The 18,808-nt window shown below is 33.9% G+C and overlaps 1 pseudogene; it reads left to right on the top strand.

Annotated features, from left to right (window-relative positions):
• The first annotated feature begins 2,730 nt into the window (after positions 1–2,730).
• LOC138399945 (small ribosomal subunit protein uS5 pseudogene) lies at positions 2,731–3,604 on the top strand (annotated as a pseudogene).
• The last annotated feature ends 15,204 nt before the right edge of the window (positions 3,605–18,808 follow it).

Genomic DNA, 18,808 nt, shown 5'->3' with positions numbered 1-18,808 from the left:
ATAAAGGAGTCAAGGCAATGTTAAGTGGCTTGTCATAGATGTTACTAATAAATATTAACATAAAACTACAGTGTTGTTTCTCATCTTATTTTCCTGGTTGAAGGATATATATAGCTAAATAACACAGAATCATTATTATTATTATTATACTGAACTTATTCCAGAGCTTGTTGAGGCAACATATTCAACATGCAGTAAAATTATAAAACACTGGATTATAAAAGAAGAAATTCTTGGAGCAAAAATGCAATATGGACAGGAAGGTCAATTAATATATGCGAGTTCTAAAAAATTTAGCAGTCAATAAATAAATAAAAATACAATTAGTTGCATGGTTCATTATCTATTCTAAAACAATTCCAAAGACTTTCTCAAATTAATTGCCATGTAGGGCTTCTCAGGTAATATTGTTAGACAATATGCTTGAGAGCAAATATAACAAAAATAAAGCACCAATTTTAATGAAGTTGTTTCTTGTAGCTTCCCTTGATTAAATCTGCAACACAGAAAATGAAAGTGATTCTTCAAGGTCAAGTTCACAAACATACTACTCCAAATGCATAGATTTCTGACCATCAACTAGATTCATTTATGTGTCCTACTTTTCCTGGAGTTAAAGTGTTACTGGATAGTTTTCAATTGACAATATCAGTTCTCTTACCCAGCTTATAAATAACAGTTGGAAACATAAGTTTGAACTGATGACATTTTTGTCTTAAAATGGCTATTAATGCTGTCACTATCTGCTTAGGACATAGGACCCTTCATCATAAAGCATTTAATGAGGTGGGGGAGGAGGGGACTTCACCCAGACTCCTTTTGTGATTTTTAATCTTTTTGAATTATGAAAAAAGCATTTGATTTTAGCGGCCATAGACAACCTACACAGACTCAAATTATGATGATCACAAGATTGTTAAAGTATCATTAAAAGGTGATTTCTGTGGGTGGGGGGAGTGGCAGATTAAGAACAGCACATCTGGAGAATGTACATTCATTACACCTACTTAACCATATAGAGGAGAATATCAGTAGGTAATACCTATAAGTGAGAATTTTTTTAAAAAAAAGTATCAGTGTGCTAATTAGGACTGTAGATATAATTAACCTAACAGAACAATTAAAGTAGCTGAAACTCATTACCTGTGAGGGGAGGGAATTAGTATAGAAATGGATAGGTCAGAACTTTTGTTTGCTTATTTTTACTTCCCTTTGCATTTTGGATAATATATGCAGTGTTACTTTGACATTATATAATATGCAGACATATTGCTTTGATACAAATTAATATTCATTTAAACTGCACTTAGTACAGTCTCCAGTAAGTAATAGGCAGTTAAAAAATGTTGGTTCCTTCTTGTGAGAGCTCCAACTTAAATGTCCCAAGCGTATATCGTTTTTAGATATAAAGCCTATGGTCTACTACGCATATATCCTCCTTGTTTTCTTTTCCTTTCTAGTTCTTTCTCCATATTTTAGTTCAGAGTGGTGAGTGTTATCTAATGAAGACCCAGGAAACTATATATTGGTGTTGAAAGAGCAAGTGTGATTTAAAATAAGGAGGTAAAGTGCTGAAGTGACGCTTAATAAAGGAAGGTTTAGAACTGGCTAGGATTTTTCAGGAAATTTTGCTGGTGAGCTTTTTACACAAGCATTCTGAAAAGAAATCCTGTAATATAGAAAAATAGTGAGAGGAATAAGAGTATAAACAGGAAGAATGACTGTCAGAGGTTTCAGAGGCAAGATTGATATGATGTATGTGGTCAATTGCAAGCAGATTTTTATGATTCAAATGTGGGAAATATTTTCAACAAGTAACATACAATTATATCTTTAAACATGAAAGAAATAGTATTTGATAGACATCTTTACTTTATGTTTGCTGGGGAATTTAATAAGCCTCTGAATGTCTCTGAGGAAAAAGTTAAATTAGAATTTGAAGACTGTGATTGCAATAGAAATATGCAAGATAGTTTGAAAGGGAAGAGAGGCGAGATAACTTCTTTATGCTCTGAATTTTCTCCATAACCCTAGCCATATCTCTTAGTTCTATCTTACTTTTTTTTCTTTATTCATTAAGGAAACACCTCATCTCTGTATAAGAGGGATACTGGGCTCATATTTATCAAAATATAATACTAATTTACAAACACTCATTTGCATTTGTTGGAGAGGTTAAGGATGTTAATGATTCACTAAGTTCAGGAGAATTAAAGTTCAATTTTCATTTGATCTTCCTCAAACATTAAGATTAATTAAATAACATTAAAGAAATGCAGATTTTTCTATCTCTAAAATGTTTAGCTCTTCCAGAGCAATATTATATAAAAGTATACGTTTATTTATATATATCTCCTAATTCTACAAAATATTAATCAGTTTATAAGAACACATACAATAAAATGATCAAATGTAAGTAGATAAAAAATTGCCACCAAATATACAGGTCAGAACCAAGGAAAAACTGAAAAGATAGAAAGATATGGAGATTGGTGTCTTGGTAAGTTATTAAAGTTGATCGTCATACTTTGTTTATCTGAGAGCTCAAAATGCAATGGAAATTACAGTCAGTAATGATTCTCAGTATTTTAATTTGCAAGACATTTCAATGTCTTTCAGGAAAATACTTTTTCCCCCAGCAGCTTAAATCTGAAAATGTTCCTCGTAGTGGTGTCCATGTAGGAAACAGAACATAGAGAAAATAATAAGGCTCCTCCGAGAACACACCAAATGACGGATGACCGAGGTGCAGCAGGAGGGCCCGGGGGCCGGTGAATGCCAGGGCGCGTGGCTTCCGTGGAGCCTTTGGCGGCGGTATTCGGTGTTCTGTGTTGGGACCGAGGTCGTGGCAGTGGTCGGGCCGGCCGAGGTCGCGGAGCTCACGCAGGCAAAGCCAAGCACAAGCAGTGGATGCCCATCACCGAGCTGGGCCAAGGACATGAAGATCAAGTGGCTGGAGGAGATCTATCTCTTCTCCTTGCCTATCAAGGAGTCTGAGATCATTGACTTTTTTCCTGGAGACATCTCTCAAACATGAGGTTTGGAAGATTATGCCGGTGAAAAGCAGACCCGGGCTGGCCAGCGGACCAGGTTCAAGGCCTTTGTTGCTATCGGGGACTGCAGTCGGGGCCACGTGGGGCTGGGTGTTAAGTGCTCCAAGGAGGTAGCCTCTGCCATCCGAGGGGCCATCATCCCGGCCGGGCTCTCCCTCGTCCCCGTGCACAGAGGCTACTGGGGGAATAAGACCAGCAAGCCCCACACGGTTCCTTTCAAGGTGACAGGCCGCTGTGGCTCTATGCTGGTACGTCTCATCCCCGCCCCTAGAGGAACTGGCGTCTCTCAGCCCCTGCGCCCAAGAAGTTGCTGGTGATGGCTGGTATCCATAACTGCTACACCTCAGCCAGGGGCTGCACTGCCACCCTGGGCAACTTCGCAAAGGCCACCTTTGATGCCATCTCCAAGACCCACAGCTATCTGACGCCTGGCCTCTAGAAAGAGACAGTATTCACCAAGTCTCCCTACCAGAAATTCACTGACCATCTTGTCAAGACCCACACCAGTCTCTGTGCAGAGGACCCAGGCTCCAGCTGTGGCTACAGCATAGCATTTTTATACAAGAAAAATAAAGCGAATTAAGCCTGTTTAAAAAAAAAAGAAAATAAGAATAAAAATAGTTAAAATTAATTGGTTCTTACTGTGTACAAAACATCACGCTAACTATTACATATATGACATTATTTAACTGTTAATTTATGTATTGTTACATATTCCTATTTTATAAATGAATATTAAAAGAACAACCTTGTTAATATTTTATCCAATATTACACAGCCAAAAGTAGTAGAGAAGTGATTTAATTTTTTGTAGTAAACAATATACTCAATTGCATACCTATAAATAATAAAATATTACATTTTATAGCATTTCCAGCATTTTTCAACAGAATCAGAATACCAGATGTAAAAAAATTCATAATCCAAAAATGGTTGAAATACAACTGCTGTCAGCAGTTTTAAACTAAAAAAACACTTCATTAATTAAACAATCTATAACACCCAGTAAATATGCAAAGATACACAATACATTTGTAATATAATTAATGACATCTTGTGAATGTTTCTCTCTGAGCTTTAACACACCCAATTATAATTGTTGTCTTAATGATCTGTTTTCCATTCCTTGGAAATTCTTAAAAGTCTGAGATTCTCTTATTTTTCTTAAGCAAATCATATAATGCCTGATACTTATACATTCAAAACATGGTAAATATATAAATATGTAATGCTCTCTATTATAAGCAATAACCTCAAAATTGACATTTGAAAATTTGAAAAGTAATAACAAAAAGCAGCCACAGATAATTTTATATTAACACACACATTCAAATTATGTAAGGCCAGGAATGTTTATGAAAAATGAAAAAGAGAGCTTAGATGCCCTGGTTAAATGTCAACATTCTTAAACATCTCTAAAAGTAGCAAACAGTTGTATAGATTCTAAATTTACAAGCATGGCATAGCCTTCTCAATGTTTCCATTTATTTTTCCAATATATGCTGGAGAATCAAATGAATGACCAAATTATACAATCTCTTGAAATAAATCCAGACCAGATGTCACACCCTGAACTACAATAAAAAGCCAAGAGTAAGTCATTGTAGATATCAAGTAGTTACTAGAGTAGTTTTTAAAATTACAAAAAAAGTAAATTTCAGATTTAAATTTTAGTTTTATTTGCCTAGAGTATATGGAGTGGAATATAAAGTATACGTATAAGACAAAATGGACTGGTTTGGGATGAGCCTTAACTAAACGCATGCTTTATTTTATAGAGTCATTTATAGTTATTTTTGGGCTTGGGTTGCTTACACCTTTGCTATCATGTAATTGAAAAATCTTCCAGAAGTTTCGAATACTACATTAAGACCAAGATCTAATTAGTATCTTAACTTTCCTATGCTATCAGTTACAGTGTTTGTAGATGTTTACCCCTTCGTCAATGCCTGCTTCTACTCATGAGGCCCAAACATTTTATACATTTGAATCATTCAGTAAAAGGTAGAACCCTGAATGTCAGCATAAATATCATTGTTACAAGTGAATTGTAGGTTCCAATTTGTGAAGAATTCTGTAGGTCAGAAATGAGAGCATGGGATAAGGAATGGAGGGAGAAAATGGCATTGCAAATCACAAAGATTTTACAAATGTTACCACCGATGTGAACTACAAGCACATTCTTTTTCAGCAGCTATTGACATCTCATCAAATGCCTACAAGAACAACTCAGAAAACAGAGATATATGAACTCTGTGCAATTATACATTAAACACACTAGGATTCCAAACTGGTAGATTTTGTCTGGCCTACAAACTATTTAAAAATTTATTGTCTTAACAACAAATAAAAAATAAAGGCTGACATATAAAAAAATCTTAATTTCTGTTTTCTTTAAAAAATGGTAAGGACTGGCTAGAATAGATACAGAGTCATTTCCTTTACAGAGGCTGTAATAAAAAATAAAATATTTTCTTGGAAGTTGAACCTTTCTTTACCTCCTTCATAAGAGAGAATAAATCCATGGTTATGATGAGAAGAACTTTGTTTCTCTGTTCCTCTCCCTTCAAAAAATTCAGAAATAAGAATACAGGCATATCACTTCTTAATTTTTCTTTCTTTGATTAAAAGATTAAAATGAAGCTTTGAACTGCCAATTGCAGTAAAGAATTAATAAATATTTGCCAAAAGCTTTGGTTCTCTTCAAGCTTCTTATAAGCAAATTTAAAGAGGTTGATCTAATGCAGTACAATACCAAAATAGTCACTAAATAGAGTAACTTTCTTTTAAAAATTTCCACTCTCCTATAACTTGCTTGAGGCCACAGATTTTCCAAAAAAAAAAAAAATTCTTTAAAAGGAATTTAAATTTACTGAGTTCCCATTACATTATGTACCCTAGAAGAGATATACCGTCCATGTCTGATTTAGTTTAATCCTCAGAAAAATTGGTAAATACCTATCAGATCTTATAGTTATCAAGTGCTTCACACTTATATTGAGTTATTGTACTGATATTATTTTTAAATTATATTTAAAATATAATTTTTTAAAAATAAGATTATTGAAGTAAAGAGATACTTTATCAATGATCTTTACTACTGTCCCTTACTTCTATGAAAATTATATGTTGAGTTATATATCTGCATCTTGAAACACTTGTCTTTTCACTACTAAAAAACACCCACTCACATCCCAACTGTGGTGGGAAAACTACTGGTCAAAAGAAAACAATGAAGTCTCCATGGAAACCCAGGTTAATATACTAGTGGGTGGAGAATTATATGGCACAAAGAATGAAATTTCAGGAATTATAAATGGAGATAGGCCTAAGAAGTTTATTTCCTTTAATGAGCCACCTTATTAAATGGCATCTTTCTTTCCTCCATGCAGTGATTTAGTGAATGAGAGTGTCTTCTGCTTTCCCCATAGACTCCTGAACTTTGGAAGGGCAAGATAAAGCAGCCAGCATGCAACCCACAGAAGGCACACAGAGCGGTGCTTTAGAATTGCATGGCCTTAGCTTTAGAGGGGAACCTACATTATATCATACTCTCTACTTTTTATCCTTTTATAGTCAACACAACAAAATCTAATGTACAAAGACTATAGTATGAGTGTTCGGAAAAGAAGGAAAGAAGTAACTCAGCCTATTGGCAGTCTAAAGACTATGTAAAATGTTCGGATAATTACCTCTTAAACGTGATACCCAATATAATTCAAGAGCCAAGGATAGCAATGGAGAATTTAGACCCAGAACTTTGTCAGCAATAAAGGGTATGATTTGCCACCAAATGGGCTTTGTGGTAGAAAACTAGTATTGTAATAGGATAGTTAAAATAATGCTTCAATTATTTGGGATATTCTAGTCATTTCTTTCTTTGAAGATGATGAAATGTGAGGCATAGTGCTAATTCATCAAAATACCAAGATAAACTGATGAAGAAATAAATAAATAGGGTGTCCATTGAGAACCTCATAGGTGAAAAAAGCCCTCTGTGTAGAAAAAAAATTATTTTCTTTTAGAATTCCAATTTGGCTATAACTTGACAGAATCAATAGTTTGACTAGCTTCCATGGATTACTTCTGTACGGGGCTTACAATCTAATAGGCATTCACATTTTTGAGCAATTACTCTTCATGTTCAAAAAAGTGTCCTTTCTCTTCAAATCATGATGTTATATTTTTGCACTGCTTGCATATTAAAGAGCATTAGATTGGGTGGACAAAAATGTTGAGGAAAAAATCTTCTGTGTTTGATAGGGTTGAGATGTGTTAGAATTTCTAAAAGCAATTACAGCTTTCCAAAATTCATAAGACCAGAGTATCTGTGAATATTTGATGGGGAAAATTGATTTAATTTGGGAAGGATAGAAATACTCTTACCTCACTGAAATACAATTAACTCCTTATCAGATATAGTTTACTGTAGAAAACAAGTAGTGTGTCATGGCAATATCATCAAAATAAAATTAAAAGACAGGAAACTCTTATTGTGTGTCAGATTGAACTATTGGTATTTCCCTTCCATGTTGATCATCCAGAATTCTTAATACAGCCAACCCCCTATGTACAAACATTTGATTTAAAACAAATTCCTCATCTGATTATCTACTGCCATTTTATAAAGTCAGTCACTACCACAAATGTCATTTTCCACCACAGATGTTATTATCTGCTTAGTTACCTATTATTGTGAAACTTAGAAAAGAAAGCCTAAAAATCAGGTTCAGAAGTATTTATGGTTCATGACTCATATGAAATTCATACAGTAGGTAAAATAGTTTGCGTTAATAAAACTGAGTAAATAATCGTCTGTGACATAATTTTCACAGGAAATGTTCTGAGCTCTAGACAACTTATTCAAATACGGAATTTTGAAAAAGCATTCTATTCATCACAGCTCTAATGTCTTCTTCACATTACTGTAGAAATTTTTTAAGAGTCTTATGATAAAACATTCATTTCATTGGTACTATTGCTAAGTTTGAAATTTTACCTCTTTATGGATTTTCCAAGCATTGAGTTGTTCTTCATATTTGGAGGAATTACATTAAATTGAAACCAGGTATTAAATCAGAGGAGTTAGGTAGATAAATTAACCTTTGGGTATGATGTTTTATAAAGTTTTTTTTTTTTCAACATCAGAATAATGTAATAAATGCACATCTAACTAGGTGTATCCCAACAAACAGATGATTCTAGTCAATGTGGCGACTTGGGCACAGACACTAACAATGTGACACTAGTCAATGATGTAATATACATGTCCTAAGGAGAAAGATGACAGACCTTAAAACTAAAAGCAATAATATTTTGGAAGGTGAAAATTGAAAAATAATAAAAGAAGATGTCTCAGAGGAAGAAAATAACTACATTTTATCCTTCTCTGTCATGGAAGCTAAGTGTAGCATTAGAAATAATTTCAGAAGCTGACCAAGAATACATTCAAGATGGCTGAATGGGCCACGTGTTTCATTGCAGAAGACATGTCCCCAGGTGTAGGCCAACCACTGAGAAACACTGTAACAGGTGCCTTTATCATAACCATTGGGGCATTGAGTAGCTAAAGAACAGTAAAAAGTTGAGGATTTGGGTAATGGTGGAAGTGTTTGATTCCACATGCTATATCTAATTTGATGTTGACAATAATATTTTCTGTTAATTTCCCAATAATCATGAAAATAGATCTATTTTATGTCCATGTTGTTACCTATGTTTCTAATTTATTTATTATTTTTGCTATACAGTATTGTTTTGTATGCATTCACATTGTATTTATCTAATTTACTTTTTTATGAATATTGTGCAGTTTCCTGTTTGGGTTACAGTGAACAATGCTATTACTACTATTAATACTCTTAAATAGACATCATGATGTTTACAGACACTAGCTTCTCTCAGGTATACCTGAGAGTGACCTTCTGGGTCATAGATTGAAAATATTTTAGTTTTTAGTATGTAATTTCAAATTGCTTTGCAATAACGTGCAATGTATAAAAGTCCCTACCTTTATTTTTTTAAACTAGACTTTCCTGGTGCTATGTATACTATAAGTAATATGAGCAAGAAATTTGCCACAAAAGAGCACTTAAATCATAAGACTACGAAGACCATGTCTCTCATTAACATCTAACATAAATTCTGCCAAATGAGTACGATGGCTTATTTCTCTGCTTTAAAAAAAAAAAATGCTATTAAAAAGTTAATTGTAGATTCTTTTCTATTTACTGAACATGCAATTAAGTTTCAGAGTGTCTATTGCTTTTCTGGAATCAAAGATATCTTTTCTCTTTTCAGAATTAAAAATACTTTTTTATATACTTATCTATGTGTAACACCCTCTATAATAGTTTCAACTAAATGATTCTAAAATTGCCCTTTATTTTCACTGAAATTTTTCCTTCTTTTCAATAAATCAATGAGTCATACCATGCCATATTTTCACAACCTCCTTTCAACTCTTTTCCAGTTGTTTCTTTCTTTGACCTTACCTTCCTATCACACTTTCTTGTTGTGATATGAAGAACTCACCTTTCTGCTCTCAATTCTTGATATACACTAACATTTCTGCCTATGAATAATTTCCAAAAGCCTTTATTTTAATCTTATCAGCATTTCTTTCTCTCTTTGATTTGTTATTTGTATTTTAATTGTCTTTGATTTGTCTGCTAATTTGTTTATATCTTTTTGTTTTTATTTTTTAACTAATGTCATTTTTCAACATCTATATTCAATAAGTCTCTTCAAAAAACAATTATATCAATTTTGAAATCAATTTCAATTCCAATGAATTCCTTATAAATATAATTTATCAACTTCCCACATCACTGTAATTTTCCTTCTCTGCTTTACCATTTCTTCTCGCATAAAAAAATAACTGAAGACTAGGTATATTTGGATGATTAGTATAGGCCTTTTATAAGGTAATTGGTAAGATATTTCTTATAAGATGATTAATAAGCATTCTACTATAATATTTATTACATATCTTTTCTGCATTTGATTCTTACCTCCAAAAAAAAGAGAATAACGGAATCCATCTACAGTATAAAACAAAAGTATCTAATTCTTTGTACTTTAATCTTTATGCTGACGACAAGTACTGTTAATGAATTAAGATTTTTTTTTTTTGAGTCTGTGTGATAAGACAATATAATTGTTCTCTTAAATAGCCACAGTTTGAAATAAAAGAAACAATACAAATTATGATTAGGTGAATTAAGAATTGATTTCTGGGGCTCTATAATTAGTGTTGTGTTTTTTCAATAATCTGCATATTATGCTTTTTTAAAATAACAAAGAAATTCATAGTTTGTTATTTGAGGCTGTGATTTCAGAAATATGTTAAATTAATAACCCTTTAATAGTGGGAACAAGGTAGTTAATCCCATTATTGAGATTTCATGTACATCTCTCACAAAATTAGAAAACTATTTGTTGTTTATTTGTTTTTTTTGTGGGGGGGGAGTCTATTCTTTTTTTTTATTTTCTTGAAAAGATTTGCTTTAGATTGAAAAAAATTCTTAGTTTTTCTCTTTTCTCTTTTTATCCTGTATGGCAAAAATAAACATGCAATATCTCGTGAAATCAGGTTGGGCCCCCATGACGGTGCTGGTGCAGGGTGTCTAGAGGATTTAGCATATGTCACTCCATATGTCCTTTATGTGTTTTTCATTCTAAGCACACTGGGATGAATCGCATCCTTCAAAGAGTGAAAGCTGGTGTGGCTTTGACAGGTGGGGTAGGGGATTGCTGAGTTTCAGTAAGAAAACCTGATTTTCAAATTGTGATTATTGGCTTTTCTGCTCATTCCCTTGCATTCTAGCAAACATGTAATTTAGTTATAATAATAGTACTATAATATGTTTCATAGTATGTGAAAATAAACCTATGCATTTAAAAGTATATTGGATCCAAACCATTTTCATTATCTAAGATTTTAATTCTATTTTCTGCAGAAAAAAAGCTGAAAGACTAAAATGAGGCCAAATTTACTATTAATTATAACCCTCAAAAATATTTAAGCCTTTGTATTTTCCATAGATATGAGTAAAACAAAATGTAGTACTTATTATCCAAATATATTAATAAATATCCCTTTAAAAACTGACTTTGTAATCTTTGTGTAATCTCATATATTTATAATAATATATGTTTTAATATTTTTTGTTCAACGACCCAAATTATTTCATAATATGAAAGCACTTAAGTTTCATTCTCTTATTCTTTGTGAAATAAGCATTAATGTGTGTTACCTTGGAAACAGAGTTGTTGACATGAGCTCAGAACCTACCTTTCTTTTAAATAGCACCAAACACCCAGGTTTTTAAGCTTGCAAGTGGACTATTGATTGAATCTTTCCACTGTGCTCTGGATGTTTGGCCTTATATACACTGAATCTTAAGCTCGTGCACAGCTCAGGATTGAATCAAATCCTCTGTCTTTACTTCTTTATATTGTAGGCACATTTTATCTCCCTGAAGAATTATTCTAAATGATTGAATTGTTAAAAAAAAAAATGGAAAACAGAAAGAAAAAGATGAAGAGGGAGGTACCTGACATTGTACAGGTTAATCAATTCTACTTTAAATTAATTGATATAATAAAATTTAGAGTGGAAAAAGGGGACAAAAGAAAAATGTTCTGACCTTAACAGCTTTGTTAACTTTTCCCCTTTCTCCTGTCTCTTCCTCTCTTAGGCTCCTTCAACTTTTCAATAGACAATTTATGATCTTTGTACACTGAGGACATTTTTCAATGTCCTTATCATCAAACTATTCCTCTGGGCACCATTTAGATGAACTTTGCAAAAAGACATAAAAACATATCTGGCTTATTGTATTTATGGTTTGTTAAAATTCATAATAATATGAAAGTTTATTTTGTGTTTATTGCAAATTATTCACAAAGGAGGAGAATCAGTTTATGTGTGGGAGGGTGGTATTATTTCCTGAATTTAAAAAAATACTATATTAGACTTTAACTTATGAGTTACATGAAAATAAATTGAGTTGTGAGTTATTGCATGGGATCCAGGCTTTAGAAATCCTCACTTAATAATTTCATATATATATATACACACATACACTATTAATATATGTGCAAGATTAAGCTTAAATACAAAGGAAACAATAAAAATATACAATGAATATCTGAACTGCAGATTTTACTTATTTATTCATTTACTTTTATGCAATCTTTATTGCTATTGTAGGCAAAGATTCATTTTTCCTCTCTCAGCCAAAATGCAGAAACACTGTGGGGGCAGAGAAAGTGGTAAAGGTGAGAGAGAGATACCAACAAAAGGAGGGTGGTGAGGGAAGTTGGGTGTAATGGGGTGAGATGAAGGGACTTGCTTATACAGCAGGATGAAAAATCAGGAAAGAATTGCTTTGGGATCCTTCAAGATATGGCCAAGGCAGCAAGTGCATCAGATCTCTGCCTTTTTGTCCATTTGCACTCTCCCTGTATTCTTCCTTGTGCTTGAAGCATCCTCATTTTTGACAATTGACTTTCCAGTTACTATCTTTTTGTTGAGTTGCAGAATGACCAAACTTCTGGTACCTGACTTACTGTCTCCTTTACTCCTTGCATCACCCTGAATGTATCCAGTTACATGTTACGCCATTTCTGTTCTCACACAACTTTGTGAACATGCATTTGCAGTGCATGTTTTCTGTGTCTGTGTATTCTTCTTCTTATTTGGTAACAAACAAGTAAACAGAATGTGTTATTGGTATATGGTAAACAATTTGATGCATAAACAAACAAGTAATTCATATATAACCATAAAAATTAATCACACCTCAGGTGATACACAGAGCATTAAATTATGAACAGTTATGGTCATATATAATTATTTAAATTAAGGCATTTACAATGGTATCCTTTAAACTGGTGAAAAGTATTATTCTCATTTTCAAGATTTTTTGCATATACAAAGATGGCTTTTATTAAGGAATATTATCAAATTATATATCATGACAGCATTTGATTTATATTCTGCTGTTGTAAAATCTCTCTCAATCCTCTGTTGACTTTATTAATTGCTTCTGTGAAATGTAAGCAGGGGTTTAATAGGTTATTATACTGCAAGGTCTTTTTCAAAGTGGTTCTGAACTTATTCATCTCAATTCATCTTGAATTTGTGTTTATTATTTTAGAGTTCAATGTGTATCTCTCTCTGATTAGATTGGAATGTGTTTGGTGTTTAAACTGTTCTAGATGATAATTGGCCTTAGCAAGATGGCATCTAAAAATAAAATCAGAAAATAAAATAAATCTCCAGCTTATTATTCTAAGAAAAAAAATGTCTTATTTTTAAAGGAGAAGCTGCTTAAAATTTTGTCATTCTTTGTGTTTTATCCTTTTATGAACCATGATTTCAATATTGTTCTGCTAGATATATCACTAAAGATATTTATGTACAACACCTGGTTCCTTTTAAATCCTTTCTAACTTTTGTGTATCCTACTTTATTCCATTTGCCACTTTTCACTTTGGTTTCTCACTTTGCAGTCAGTCTAATATTTTTCTCAAGATCGAATATATTTTGTATTGCAGGAAACTAGGAATACTGAATGCTCAAAGATGAGAGAGAGTTACTTATTTTCTTCAAGATGCTGATGGTCCAGTGCCAGACATGGAACCGGTGATTATAACTCCTAGGAGTTGTGGCAGAGGTTTGCAATAAGTTGATTGGAGAATTTTTGTTAAGTTCTAAGTTCAACATAACAAAGCTTTGAGACATTCCTTAAAATATATTTCCTGAGCCCTTAAAACTTTCCTTTTCCTCATCTTGCATTTTTTCTAATAGTGAAATCCATTTCCATTTATGAATTTTAAGTTCATAGTCTCAAATATTTGTTATTTAACATTCACTAAATGAATCATGGTATTCCTCTTGTCCTTATCATGTTTAACTAATAAAGTACTTCACAGAGAAAGGTAAAAAAAGGAAGATGGAATATTGGTGGAAGACCTCAGTCTACAGAATGTCAAGAATGCACAAGAACCATTCAGAACATTATCATAAAAGTAGAAAAATCAAATTTCAGCTTTCTAAGCCAATTTCTCTTTTGTTTCAATTGAAGTTAGGATTAAAAGGGAAGGCAGAACCTACAGTGTACTTAAAATCTTCCACTCTCAAGGTTAATGGTGGATTTATAGTCAATTCATGTTTAAGAAAAATTATATCTTATTCTCATAAATGAAGAAGCTGACTTTTAATTTCAAATGTGGATATAACATGTTTGTTAGAGTATATAGTCACATGACAAAATATTAATTAGTCCAGTGTCCACCTAGCTTCAGCCATGGAGAGTACAGTTGTTAATGTATCTAACCAATAAAAAATATTTATTGAGTGCTTTCACATGAGCTAATTTCTCTACCATAAAAGTAAAACAAAAATCTGTGTGAAAGGAGTTTGGTTCTCCTCATGAAAGACAAGTGAGATAGATTTTATTTATGGCCTAAATTCTTCACCCTTCCTCTTCATTACATGTATTTTTCTTTGACTTTGGGGGTTGCTGTGTAACATGTTTTGGTCAATATGATGTTAGTACAATATGATGTGTCAAAAGCAGAGGCTTGAAGTGTCATCACATGCTATTCTAATAAGAAGTATACACCTGTAAATCTTTCTTGTCCAAGAAAACTAAAAATCATATGACATATACCTGGATCCAAACTGCAGCTTGGGGCCAAGTCCTAAGTAATCCTAGATTATCTGACTCCCAATTCAGGCAATATTCAGGTCTATGAATGAGAATAATGATTCTTGCTTTAAGCCACTGCATTTTGTTGTGATTTGTTACTGGCATTAGTGTGGTAATAGTTGACAGATACAACAAAGAGACGTTGAACTATAAATTATTAAGTGCCATGATAGAAATATGCTGTATGTTCTGGAGCAAAAAGCAAAAATTTCCAATGTATTCTTATATTAAAGAACAGTTGAGTACAGAACAATCTTCTCTTCATTTCTTTTCTTTTCTTTCTTTTCTTTTCTAAGGCAAGATAATTCTGTAGGCCAGATATGCAGATAAAGAGTCTTTTGAACAGGAACAAGAACTTGCAGACAGTTATGGAAGGTGTTAAATGGCATAAAAAACTTAGACATCATCGATTATCCTGTATGTCTAGAGCAGATTATGAATAGAACAAAGTAATGTAAAATGAAACATAAAGAATAATTCGTTGAAATTTATATCACTTATGAAATTCTAAATATTTTACATAGGTTTATTCATCCTGGTGTCAAATATGGATTGCGTATTCCATGCTGTATACTTTTTTAAGCACTGAGAATACAGCAGTGAGTGAAGTCAACAGAAGGGAAGGAAATTAAAAAAGATAAATTAATAAATAAGATAATTTACTGTAGTGGTACATGGTAATAAAAGTTAGAAAGACTGGTGTTTAATCATCTAATGATGCTTAAATTATAGTCCAAAATTTAGTGGCTTAGAACAGCAACAATATTACCATCTCCTATGACTCTAGTGTTGACTGGGCAGTTCTGATGCATGCGGTATCAGCTGGGGGCTGTGGTCCTCTGGGGGCTCGGTGCAGCTGGGAGGTTCAGGATGGCTCACTCATAAACCCGTTGCCTTGGCAGAGACAGCTGAAAGATTGAGATTGGCCGGGCCACTCTCTTTACATATAGTCTCAGGGTCTTCCCTCTGCCACGTATCCTCTTTAGCAAGGAAAGCAAATTTCTTACATGGTGGCTCAGGGCCCCCAAAAGTTCAAAAATAGAAGCTGTCTGGTCTTGTTAGGGATTAAGTGCACAGTCAGCAGTGTCTCCTCCATCAGACGGCCAGTCCGCATTAATGTGGGAGAGAACCCACAGGCCATGAGCACTGGGAGGTGCGGTTCACTGGAGATTATCTTTGGAGAGTAGCTACCACAATTGGGGTGAGAGCACCTTACACTGAGTGGTCAGGGAGAATTTTTCTAGTGAGATAGCACCTGCCCTGACATTCCAGTGAGGAAGAAGGGAGCCAGTTACGTAACAATCTGAGGAAACAGCACTCCAGCCAGCCTTTCCTAAGCAGCATGAAGACCCAGAGATGAAAAGTTTGGTGTACATGAAGAAAAGACGGAAGACCAGTGTAGCCAGTGTCCAGTGAGGGGTGGGACAGCGGTATAAAGAGAATTTCAAGAGATAGTCAGGACTAAAATTATAAAGGACTCTGCAGGCTTTGGTAAAATTTAGGAATTTGTTATAGAGAGAATGCAAAGTTAATACCAGTTTTGGTTTGAGTTTTATTTTTTAAGCAGGGGAGACGCATGATTTGAATTTTATTAAAAAATTAATCTACCTCCTGTATAAAATATTATAACAAGAAAAATAACAGAAATAGGGAGACAAGTTAGGAGACAATTGCTACAGCACAGGCAAGAAGTGTCAGTGGCTTGACTTTTGATGGGAGCAATGAAGATAAAGAAAAGTAGAGAGATCCAAGAAATATATGCTCGAGTCAAAGCCAGCGGTACTTGTTGATGGACTAACATTAGAGGTGGGAGATTAGAAAAAGCTCATGGTACACAACTTGGTTTTTTCCCAGGTGGTCAAGGAGTGCTGCTAAATGAAATGGGGAACCCTAGAGAGCTGTATGGGGCATGTGGAAGCCCAGGATTTTAACCCTTTTCTACGGACAGGGAGTCTCCTGCCTTAAGAAGAGAGAATATTTCTCCTTCATTAGAAGCACAATGTACAAAATATTTACTTTCCCAACCTCTGTCACAGAAGGTGTAGTAGGCACATGTCCTAGGATATGTTAAACATGTATGTGTCTTGGACTTTGATTTGGTTATAGAGATTTGAAGAAACAGTGCAACATATATCCTGTAGAACATGATTAAAACATCAGCAGCTGTACCTAGGTTATGGGGAAGCAATTATTGGAGCAGAAGCCTGAAGTGTTTGACACAAGTGTAATCATCTCTGTAAGTGACATAGTCTGTCCCTAGCAGTGACGACACGGATGTTTTCAATAGGTCATTTTTTATGGCACTATTTTGGACATCGTGGCTACTTAAGCTATAAACCATGTGCTTTGGACTTTTCTTAAGAAATGAGAGATGTTTTGTAAAACATACTCATAAAAAGGTGAAAGAAAAATCACATGGCTATGTCAGGTTCTTCAATAAAGTTTCTGAGAGCTCGATGATCTTGATACATTATAATATAAACTATAAAGAGAAGGGAAAATTTCCACACATTGTTCTATTTACAACAAATAAAAAGGTATATGCTTTTTTTTGTTTTGGAAAGTAAAGCATGTTGCCGTAAATCATTCCCCAGGTGAGCAAAAGCCTTGGAATTTTGAGAGGAATAGAGAGTAAAAAGTAGTTTTTTTGGCTCATGCACACTGTCGTGCAAACACCTCTATTACTTAGCCTTTTTAATTTTAGACTGTAAAATAATCTGAGGCATCTGGATACACGTGGACACCATGACAATCCTCAATAAAATAACATGTGAGCTCCCTAATGGCTTGCTTTTCATTCCATTTTTACTAGTGGAGTCATGTTGATAATCATGGAACCTGATAATCAATAACCAACAAATATATGGCATGTTCCATCCATCCTAAACTGAGTGCTATTTGATCCACAAGCCCATCAGGTTTAATGTATTTTCTATACTAAGTGGAAGTTTACATATAGAATGATCCTAAGCAACTATTAAAGATGCAGGTGAATAGCCCAAGCATATTCTTCATAATCACTGCTGTCTACTTCTTCCATTCTGCCACCTTTGTCTTATTCTATACCCATAGCTTTATGCAGAATTCCCTCTGACAAATTTACTAAGATTAGAAAAAAATAAGACCCTACAAATGCTACTATATAATACAGCTGAGCAAGGTAGAATTTTACGTGTGCAATATTATATCTTTACTAAGTGGAGAAAAGAAATGTCTCCAGAAGACAAAACTTATGGTAGGATGTTAAGATGTCCCCTTTGCTTGGAATAAGAGATGGTCTGAGGTAATGAAATACATAGACACTTGGGCATGGCTAATATGGTTTGAGAGATAGGGCCATGAAAAAAGCAATATTAGGGAATTGTTAGGAAGGAGATTTGGGAAATAGCTATGTTATGGGTTGACTTGTGCCTCCCAAAAATGTGGGCAATAAAAGGTGAGATGACATTTTACCTTCAATACTTATGAATGCAACCAAATTTGAAAATAAAGTCTTTGCAAATGGTTAAGATTAGATCATTGGAATGGGTCCTAATCCAGTATGACTGATGTCCTTATAAAAAGGGAAAATTTGGACACAGAAAGACTCACACACAAGAGAATGTTATGTGAAGATGAAGACAAAGATCAGGGCGATATATCATCAAGCCAAAGGATGCTAAATGTTGTCAACACACCACTAGAATCTAGAAGGAGGAGCCAAGACAGATTCTCCTTCACAGTCCTCAGAAAGAACCAACCTTGCCAACACCTTCATCTTGAACTTCTAGCCCCCAGCACTCTAAGACAATAAATTTCTGTTGTTTAAGCCATCCAGTCTGTGGTTATTTGCTAACACAAAATCAGGAAGCTAATAGTAGCTGTATGGATTTATCTCACAGGAATAAGCCCTTAGGGTGCATGTATTTGTGCCCATTTAAATATTCACCAGGAGATCAACATTGTGGAGGAAGTTGCAATTAATCATGAAGACAACTTGACGTGCTTTGTGGCTGTCAGTCATTCTTTCCTCCTCTCAGCTCCAATATTTAA

The sequence above is a fragment of the Eulemur rufifrons genome, chromosome 19, assembly GCF_041146395.1.
Source record: "Eulemur rufifrons isolate Redbay chromosome 19, OSU_ERuf_1, whole genome shotgun sequence".
NCBI lineage: Eukaryota > Metazoa > Chordata > Mammalia > Primates > Lemuridae > Eulemur > Eulemur rufifrons.
Note: the sequence above shows the minus strand (reverse complement) of the source record. Positions and strands in the feature narration are given on the sequence as shown.